This window comes from Cajanus cajan, chromosome 10 (genome assembly GCF_000230855.2).
Source record: "Cajanus cajan strain Asha chromosome 10, NIPB_CcT2T_4, whole genome shotgun sequence".
In the NCBI taxonomy this organism is placed as follows: domain Eukaryota; kingdom Viridiplantae; phylum Streptophyta; class Magnoliopsida; order Fabales; family Fabaceae; genus Cajanus; species Cajanus cajan.
In genome coordinates, this window is record NC_138526.1 from 45,304,097 (window position 1) to 45,314,845 (window position 10,749).

General features: G+C 35.3%; 1 long non-coding RNA gene across 1 annotated transcript; it reads left to right on the plus strand.

Annotated features, from left to right (window-relative positions):
• The first annotated feature begins 7,653 nt into the window (after positions 1-7,653).
• LOC145952671 (uncharacterized) lies at positions 7,654-10,513 on the plus strand. Its single transcript, XR_014430178.1, has 2 exons — positions 7,654-9,186; positions 10,301-10,513. It is a non-coding gene; the product is annotated as an uncharacterized LOC145952671 (long non-coding RNA).
• The last annotated feature ends 236 nt before the right edge of the window (positions 10,514-10,749 follow it).

Consider the following 10,749-nt stretch of genomic DNA (forward strand, 5'->3'; position numbering starts at 1 on the left):
GCAAGATTAATATACCTCATCAGATCGTTGCAATATTCGATCTCTTTCAGTTTAATATTGAATATCAGTTGACCCATATGATTTGCATTTCAATTAAAAAGAATTTGGCGCATTGTAACAATAAGATTTTCAACCCCTTTAATTTCCGTAACTAATCATTTCTTGAAAAAGAGAAAAATTAAAATAACTCGTATTGAATATGCACCCAGAACAAGAGTAGGTGGAATGTTTCAATTAAAGGTGCCTGTGAAAGTTGAATTTTAGGTTACTTAGCACACGTAGCTGTAGGTATTCAAAATCCGTATAATCGTTGAAATCAGAACAAGATAAAGGAAGGAAAACTTTCAGAAAGGTAGATTCCCAAGGGTGTGTTTTTGAATTGTACACACACACACAAGACAAATTGCATGTGTTTGAATTAACGTTTGAACCTGTTAAACATGAATCTTCTATGAGAGAAAGAGATTCATTAAACGTACATCAAAAAATGAAAAAGTCATAAAAGAAATACGTTCCAAGAGTAGTAGTATATATGTGTTAGGATCCCTCCTTAATTGGAGAGGTTCTAGAAAATTCTAGAGCTTTCTAGAGAAGTATAGAATTTTCTAGAACATTCTAGAGAATCCTAGAGAATTGTAGAATTCTCTAGAAGTTTGTGGAATAGTGTGGAATCCTCTGGAACATTCTAGAGATGTGTGGAGCCTTCCGGAACCTTATGGAAGAGTATAGAAGGATATAGAAGGGTGTAGAGATTCCTGGAATGTGTGGAACATTCTAGAGAACCAATCTCAACCTTTGATCCCCACCATTCATTCTGAAGGTGGAGTAGTATAAATAGGGGTAGGAGGCTTCATTCCTATCCAATCCAAGCCAAGAGTGAATCCACTTCTTAGAGTGAGAAAGTGAGAAAGCCTCTTTGTGAGAGAAGAGAGATAGTCTCAAGTTTTGAGTGTGCCACCATAGAGTGAGTCAATTTTGTAATTACATTCTTGTAATCCTACTATTCTTTTGCATAGTGGAAGAATCTCCATATTGGAGAATTTAACTCGTGTGCTCCCATTACTACCTTTAATTTCTAAGTGCCTATCTTAACTTCACGAAGCGGGAAAGTCCGAGTTTTCCCAACAGTGGTATCAAGAGCCAGGTTCATCAAAAGCTGTCATTAGCTCGTGCAGTTCAAGATGGAGGACAACGTTGCTCATGATGGAGACATGTTCAAGCTTACTGCCAATAATTATTCATATTGGAAGCCAATGATGGAGGATCATTTATACTGCAAGGATTTGCATGAGCCCATCATCTATAAAGAGAAGGTGGAAGGCAAGAGCGATGCTCAATGGGAGCTATTGAATCGAAAGGCCGTTGCTATGATCCGTAAGTACATCGACAAATCTCTCTTTGAGCATGTTTCTACATACACAAATGCTTATGAATTATGGGCAAAGCTTGAGTCCATGATTCAAAAGAAAACACCTCGTAACAAAGCCAATTTAGTTCGTCGATTGGTGAAGTTGGAGTATAAGGATAGTCATAGTATGATTGAGCACTTGAATAACTTCAAGGGGCTTGTAAATCAATTAACCAAAATTGAGATGAAGATTGATGATGAGTTGCAAGCCCTTTTACTCCTTAGTTCCTTACCGGAAAGTTGGGATACGCTAGTAGTTACACTTAGTAACTCTGCTCCTGAAGGAAAGCTCACTATGGATGCTGTTAGTGATAGCCTTCTTGGAGAAGAATCGAGGAGAATGGAACGAGGTGAGTCTATCCATCCCGAGGCTAATATCATTGAAAACCGGGGAAAGAATGAGACTCGTGGACGTAGTAAGAGCCGAGATCAGTATCAATCTCGAGGTAGATCCAAATCACGCTCGAAGATTACATGCTATTACTGTGGAAGAATGGGTCATAGGAAAATGGAGTGTCGGTCTTTCAAGAGAGATCAGAAGGCAGGTACTGTCAAGCCAGACCAAGTCATCCCAATGAAGAAGCAAGAAGAAAAGACTACCACTGCCGTAGCATCTAAAGAAGATATGTTATATATCATTAGAGAAGGTAACATCCTAAACATTGCTTATGATGATAGCTCTTGGATTGTGGATTCTGGAGCTTCCTTCCATGTTACTCCTCATGGAAGTTTCTTCTCATCCTACCAAAGTGGTGACTTTGGTACCGTTCAAATGGGAAATCAAGATAGAAGCAAGATCGTCGGGATAGGAGACATCATCCTGACAACGAGCACCGGATGTAGGCTAGTCTTGAAAGATGTGAGGCATGTCCCGGCCATGCGCCTCAATCTTATCTCTGCTGGAAAGTTAGATGATGCTGGTCTGATGAATTACTTTGGTGAAGGAAAGTGGAAGCTCACCAAAGGTAGTCTAGTTATGGCTCGAGGAAAGAAAGAAGGATCCTTGTACGTAATGCAAGCTAAGCTTTGCAAAGGAGAGGTAAATATAACCACTGATGACATAGAGGTTTGGCATAAACGACTTGGGCACATCAGTGAGAAGGGTCTTCACATACTCGCTCGTAAGCAACTCCTCTCTAATGTGAAAGGTAAATCACTTGATCCTTGTGCTCACTGTTTAGCTGGAAAACAACATAGAGTTGCATTTCAAAGATCTTCTCCGCCCGTAAGGAGAAAGAACATTCTCGACCTTGTACACACTGATGTGTGCTCAATGTCTGAGAAATCCATTGGGGGTGCACTGTACTTTGTGACCTTCATTGACGATCATTCAAGGAAGGTGTGGTTGCATTTGCTAAAATCAAAGGATCAAGTACTTGATGCCTTCAAGGAATTCCACGCTCTGGTAGAACGTGAGACTGGACGAAAGATCAAGTGTGTACGATCTGACAATGGAGGTGAATATAGAGGCCCATTTGAAACCTATTGCAAGAAACATGGCATTAGGTTAGAGAAGACTCCACCCAAGACACCGCAATTAAATGGGCTAGCTGAGAGAATGAATAGAACAATCGAAGAAAGAGTTCGCTGTGTGCTCTCTCATGCTAAGTTACCCAAGTTATTTTGGGGAGAAGCTATAATGGCTGTAGTTGACATTGTCAACCTCACACCATCAGTCCCTTTGGGTGGTGCCATCCCAGACGAAGTTTGGACGGGCAAAAGGGCATCATACAATCATCTCAAAGTGTTCGGGTGCAGGGCATTTGTTCATATCCCCAAAGATGAGCGAGCAAAGCTTGATGCAAAGACGAAGGAGTGCATCTATCTCCGCTCACCCAAGGATGAATTCGGCTATCGGCTATGGGATCCAATAAATAAGAAGGTGGTCCGTAGTAGAGACGTTGTATTCTTCGAAGACCAAACAATCGAAGACATTAAAAACTCAGAGAAGCCAAGATTGAGAAGTAATAAGAGTACTGAACTCACTCCAGTTCAACATGAGAATAATGAGACACATCAATACAATGATCCTGAAGAAGATGAGCCTGTGTTAGAGCAAAGCAACCAGGAGACTCATGATGAACCAGCTCAGGAAGATCCTCAATCTAGTTCTCTACCAGCACCAGAGCCGAGGCGTTCCTCAAGGGAAAGAAGACCATCCACTTGGTATAACACTGAGGAGTATGTTATGCTCACTGATGAGGGGGAGCCTCAAAGCTATAAAGAAGCAATCAAGGATATCCATAAAGAAGAGTGGAGGAAAGCCATGCAAGAAGAAATGCAATCCTTGCATGAGAATCACACTTATGAACTCGTAGAGCTGCCAAAGGGGAGAAGAGCCTTAAAGAACAAGTGGGTGTACCGGATCAAAACCGAAGATAACAACACAAAGCCTCGTTATAAAGCTCGGTTGGTCGTTAAAGGATTCGGTCAAGAAAAAGGTATTGACTTTGAAGAAATATTCTCACCCGTGGTAAAGATGTCATCCATTCGAGTTATCCTTGGCATAGCAGCAACTCAAGATTTAGAGATTGAACAACTCGATGTCAAGACGGCGTTCCTTCATGGTGACCTAGAGGAAGAGATCTACATGGAGCAGCCCGAAGGATTCAAAGTTCCGAGCAAAGAAAATTTGGTGTGTCGCCTCACGAAGAGTTTATATGGCCTTAAGCAAGCACCTAGGCAATGGTACAAGAAGTTTGAATCCTTCATGGCAGAACATGAATTCAAAAAGACAGAAAGCGATCATTGTGTCTTCATAAAGAGGTATGCAAGAGGCGACTTCCTCATACTTCTACTCTATGTTGATGATATGTTGATTATTGGACAAGATCGCATAAAGATAGCTGCTTTGAAGAAAGATCTAAGCAAGAGTTTTGCCATGAAAGATTTGGGACCGGCCAAACAAATCCTTGGGATGAGAATAACTCGTGATAGATCAAAGAGACTGTTGTGGCTATCCCAAGAGAGATACATAGAGAAAGTGTTGGAACAATTTAACATGGACAAATGTAAGCCAGTTAACACACCACTTGCTGGACACTTCAGGTTGAGTTCGAAGCAAAGTCCCACAAGTGAGAGAGAAATGGAGGAGATGAAGAAGATTCCATATTCATCTGTAGTAGGCAGTCTCATGTATGCGATGATATGCACAAGACCAGATATCGCCTATGCAGTTGGAGTCGTCAGCCGCTTCTTAGCCAACCCCGGGAATGAACATTGGCTAGCGGTCAAATGGATCCTCCGATACTTACGTGGAACTTCCAAAAGATGCTTATGCTTTGGAAAAGGGAAACCTGTGTTAGAGGGATACACAGATGCAGACTTGGCTGGTGATATTGATTCAAGGAAATCAACATCTGGATACCTAACTACTTTTGTAGGGGGAGCTGTTTCTTGGCAATCAAAACTGCAAAAGTGTGTCGCATTATCCACCACAGAGGCGGAGTACATTGCAGCTACTGAAGCTTGCAAAGAGATGCTGTGGATGAAGAACATGCTTCTTGAGTTGGGAGTAAATCAAGAAAGGTATGTGTTAAAGTGTGATAATCAAAGCGCAATATACTTAGCAAAGAACTCAACATTTCATTCCCGCACGAAGCATATTGACACAAGATATCATTGGATCCGAGAAGTCCTCGAGGAAAAGAAATTGCATCTTGACAAGGTTCACACAGACGAGAACTGGTCAGACATGATGACCAAGGTAATACCGACAAAGAAGTTTGAAGATTGCTGTCAAGGTGCAGGTCTACTACTGCCCCCCAATTAAGTCGGGAGGGGGAGATTTGTTAGGATCCCTCCTTAATTGGAGAGGTTCTAGAAAATTCTAGAGCTTTCTAGAGAAGTATAGAATTTTCTAGAACATTCTAGAGAATCCTAGAGAATTGTAGAATTCTCTAGAAGTTTGTGGAATAGTGTGGAATCCTCTGGAACATTCTAGAGATGTGTGGAGCCTTCCGGAACCTTATGGAAGAGTATAGAAGGATATAGAAGGGTGTAGAGATTCCTGGAATGTGTGGAACATTCTAGAGAACCAATCTCAACCTTTGATCCCCACCATTCATTCTGAAGGTGGAGTAGTATAAATAGGGGTAGGAGGCTTCATTCCTATCCAATCCAAGCCAAGAGTGAATCCACTTCTTAGAGTGAGAAAGTGAGAAAGCCTCTTTGTGAGAGAAGAGAGATAGTCTCAAGTTTTGAGTGTGCCACCATAGAGTGAGTCAATTTTGTAATTACATTCTTGTAATCCTACTATTCTTTTGCATAGTGGAAGAATCTCCATATTGGAGAATTTAACTCGTGTGCTCCCATTACTACCTTTAATTTCTAAGTGCCTATCTTAACTTCACGAAGCGGGAAAGTCCGAGTTTTCCCAACAATATGTCACCTAGATTATCTAAGTAATGCCTTAATCTTCAAATGAAAATGGAAAATTATGTATCATCGCCATCTCAAGACCTTAGTCTATATGTATTATGCTTTGAAGATGTTGCACCATATCTGCTACCATATATTTTTTCTTTCGGTGAATTTACACCATTTTTTTTTTGTCAAAAAAAAAAGAGACTCTTCTGTATATACTTTTCAAATTAATCTTGCTAAAACAAAAGAAAAATAAACGTTAACAATATATTTTTGACCTTATTTGATCTAACGCATTTTTTATTATTAACTGAAGGAAATAAATTGTGTGATTTCACATTTTTTATATAATAAACTTTAGTAAGTTTCAATAAATAGAAATTAGAAATGAATGTCTTTTTAGACCTGTTCCAGAAGAAATGTTAATGCGTTAGATCCTATTCCTTTTCGAAAATTATCTTAGCTATCTTTGTCTTGCAACATTTCTGTTACATACCAATGTTACCATGTATAAATGCTAAATATAATAAATATAATATTATAAATCAATCCCTTTGTCAAAGTAACGGTGGACCATGAAAAATTTTGTTTGTATTCTAGTTTTGTAACATTATCCTCTATATGACATTCTATCATTTTCGTTTATGTTTGAATTTTTTGTACATTGATAATGAAAGCCGAAGAGATTTAAAACTGACACTTTCAATGTTAAGAGTTTTGTAACTTCAAATAACTAATCGCCAAGCACAGGTTGGTTAAAGTACGTATACGTGTATTCGTATTGAGTTGACGCCTTAATTTGTCTAACTTTACTTTTAGTCTTGGTGCATTTGATAATATGTTTTGGGAAAATAAGATTTTTATTATATATTTCTTTAAAAAAATTGTTAATTTTAGATTATGAAAAATACATAAGTAAACAATTTTTTTAAAATTTTTTTAATAAATTATTTTATATTTTATAATTTTTTTTGAAGATGTTCTTTAATATAAAAAATGTACTGTCTTAAAAAAAAAAAAAAAAAAGACAATGCATACGCTTTATTAGACGGAATAGTTAGAAAGATTTTTAATATTCATAAGTTGTACTTTGGTACATGTTTGTTGTATATATTAATGTGAAAATAACCATGCTGTCCCATTCAATTTATGTTTCAATTAAGTTCTATGCATATATGATGAAAAAAAGTTGATAGTTTTGTTGGTATAGAATTTGGAAATTGTGAATTATGTTGCAAATTGTTGTTTATTTTTGGGAAGTTGATATATTTTTATGATCAATTATGAATTCATTACAAGAAATGTTACATGTAGTGACATATAAAAAGTGTCACTATAGATACAATATATGTAGGTATATGTCTATTTGACATATAGTTACATACAATTTTAATTTTGATTTTGAATGAGATTTAACAACATATTTTGTGTGTCACTATAGTCTATACCCACACTTTTTTAATAATATAACAACATATATTATAGTTATTGTGTGGGCAAAAGTAATTTTTAGTGACATGTATATAGTGTCACTATAGGGTATGTGTCACTGTATGATAATTTTGTTGTAATGATTATGATATACTTTTTAATTTGAAACTTGTATAATCACAATAATAAATAATATAAGACATTTATTTTTAAGAATTTATTTATGTGACGCGTTTTTTCTTTAAAATATAATTGACCATTTTCAATAGTAATTAGAATAATAGAATTAAGAAGTATTTTCAATAAAAATAACACATGAAACTCATAAAGATAAAGAAGAAACGTGTAAAAATCCTCTCAAAACCTTATAAATATTATATTTATAATGAAGATAATTTCTCAAAATCACATAAAAGGAAGTCATTAAATTAAAAAGATAAGGTAACAATCTTTGAAAAATAAACTCAAAAGATAAAATGAGACTTAAATTAAATATTTATATCAAAAAAGGACAAATTAATTTAACATAATTTTCTAAACTTTATTTAAATAAATACATTAATCATATTAAAATATTACTCAAAATATACCATTGAAAAATGATATTTTAACAAATTTATTGTCACTCTGCTGACGTATCGGTGTATAAGTTGTTATATGTATATTATTAAAACTTTTTTCTGACACTTTAGATTAAGCATAATCTACTAGATGTGTGTTCTTCCTACCAGTTATATATAGTTATATGTATGTGTGTATTTGATAATTGTTAAACATGTCTGTGACTAAAAAGTTACTGAGAAGTAAAGATGAGAGCTATTATTGTCTGGAAAGTGGTCAACTGAAATAAGAGGCTCGACATGGCACATAGAGTCAAGTTGTAAAAGAGGTTTATGTTGTTTTATACTATTTTGCATCACCTCAACTGTATTCACAGTAAGATTATTACGCATTATTCAATTGCATGAGACATAAAGCAAGAGATAGTTGTGTCATTAGGAGCACTTAAAACTTTTCTAAGATAAGCATCCAAATTAAGCCAGACAAATAGCGAATAGAAGTCCATTCCTTTTTTATAATTTATCTTTTCCTTTTACCTTTTCTTTCGATTATCATAGTGACCAATAGTCATGCTCACGCAAGTAAAAAAAAAATGAGGAAATATTTTTATAATTAAAAGCAAAAGAAAATACAAAAATATTTTTTTTCCTCAAGTTAAACAACTCCTAAAATTGATTAAAAAAAAAACTCAAGTGCGTATATATAGAGCTCTTTGTTCAATGTTGCTGACTTTATTTTGTGCTGTATAGCTGCAAGGAATTGATTAATCATGTTGGTGCATGAACCTATAAAGCTCTATTTTAAACATGGAGGAAGAAAAGACTCAAAACTTTAATTTGAAAGAAACTAGACTTGTATTGTTTTCCACACACACGTTATGTCAAAATCTTCATTTCTGTGTATTTAGAATCAGTAGTATTTTCAGTAGAAACTGTAACATCCCAAAATTTTATTTTTATGTATTGGGATTATTAAAAGGTTTATCATATTTTTATTTAAGTATTTTACTATTTACGTATTTTACTATTCATGTATTTTACTATTCACGTATACATTTTTTCACTATTCATAAATACGTATTTACGTATTTGTAAATAGTGTTTTACTGTGCACGTGCACAGTAACTGACGGCTGCGAGGGACGCGGGTTCATTTTTTTAAATAAATTTGAATATAATAATGAATAGTGCATAGTAATTTATAATATTATTTTAATGAATAGTGCATAGTGCATAGTAATTTCAGAATTTCTATAAATAGGGGCTAGGGGCTGAAAGAAATTCATAACTTGAGATAAGGAAATTCTGGAAGAGAGAAAGGAGAGAGAGAAAGAGATAAAGAAAGAGGGGAGGTTCTGCTCTAGTTCCGGTCCTGGTTTAATAGAAAGAAGAGGAGGTTCTACTAAAATTTCTATTTAATCAGGTACGGGGGAAAAGAGGATTATTTATATGTAGAATACATGAGGGTATTGGGTAGAATTTCTTAGAATAACGTTTGATTTATGTGAATGGACGGCCAAGCCTCCTATTAATTTATAATTTGGAATTTATGTGAATGGACGGCAAGCCTCCTAATAGTTTATAATGTTGAATTTATCTGAATGGAAGGCTGAGCCTCCTATTAACTTATAATTTGGAATAATTAGGGATTTTACTGTTATTCTATTAATGAAGGGAATTGCTGTATTATTGATTATTAAATGAATGATATGGATGTAATATGCTTGAGGGATATGTAAACTCTACTTTGTTAAGTTTATTTGTTGTATGAAATTATATACGTGTTATAAATTTGAATAATTGGATGAGATGTTATATGATTGAGATATTGATTGTGATTGTGATGTCTCACATCGATGACTAGGATAGCACGGCTCTGTATAAGTGGTGCTACAGGGAAGGCGTGACCCTAGCATAGTGTGGGATGAGAAAGACAATTAACACCATCACTTATGTCAGTTATGGCAGCCCTGGCATAGGGTTAATTGCAATAGATTGTATTGATTGTATGTGATTGTTGTTACTCACACTGAAGGATTAAGGATGATACGAACCCTGGGTGGTGGATGATTCAGGGACGAGCGTACTCCTCGTAGATCAGGGATGATACGAACCTTGGGTAGGTGATGCTTCAGGGACGAGCGTACCCCTGGTATGGTGTGAGTAAGGGAGGCAATTAACCTGTATCACTGGTGTCAGATGTGGCGAGGTCTTGGCATAGTGTTAATTGTGATATTGATGTGAATTGTTGGATTGTGAATGATGAATAATTGATACTGTTAATTGTGAGATTGATATGAGTTATGAATGTAGAAATATTATCGTTAAATTATGAAAGTGATATGGACGGGGAAATAATTGTATGATTGGCATGTATTATTGATGTGATATTATTAATTGTGATATATTGTGAAAATGATAGATAATTGATAATTAAATACATGTATACTTGTATGCATTATACCGTGATGTGTTTGTATGTATTTTGCATATAAGTAATTTTTCTTTTCTCACCGTATAAACTGTGGATATTTTAGGTGGAGAAGATTCAGCTGCAAATGGTATATAGTATGCCAACAATCTTATTTGGGAAAATGCTTTGATAGTGTGACATCGGGGCAGAGGATTTCTAGTTTAAGAATATTTATGTAAATTCGGTGCTGTAATATTTTTTTGAAAACAATTTTAGAAACTCTTGTATTCTACAGATTGATATTTCTGTCAATAAAGTTGTTGAATGATTATGTGAACCCTTTTACCAATTTTTTTTTAGTTTATTGTTTTTTTTAATTTTGTTATATTACTTAATGTATGTGTTGGGGTAGTAAGGGTGTCACAGAAACCTGCTTTTACTTACATATGAATATGAGGGCAGTGAGGGTCGAATCATTAGAACATGATGAGAAACAAGTTAATTCAATTCCTTTAATTAACCCTTTCTCAATCCTTGGTGCACATAGACAATTGTTTGCTAGTTTTTTTCTCC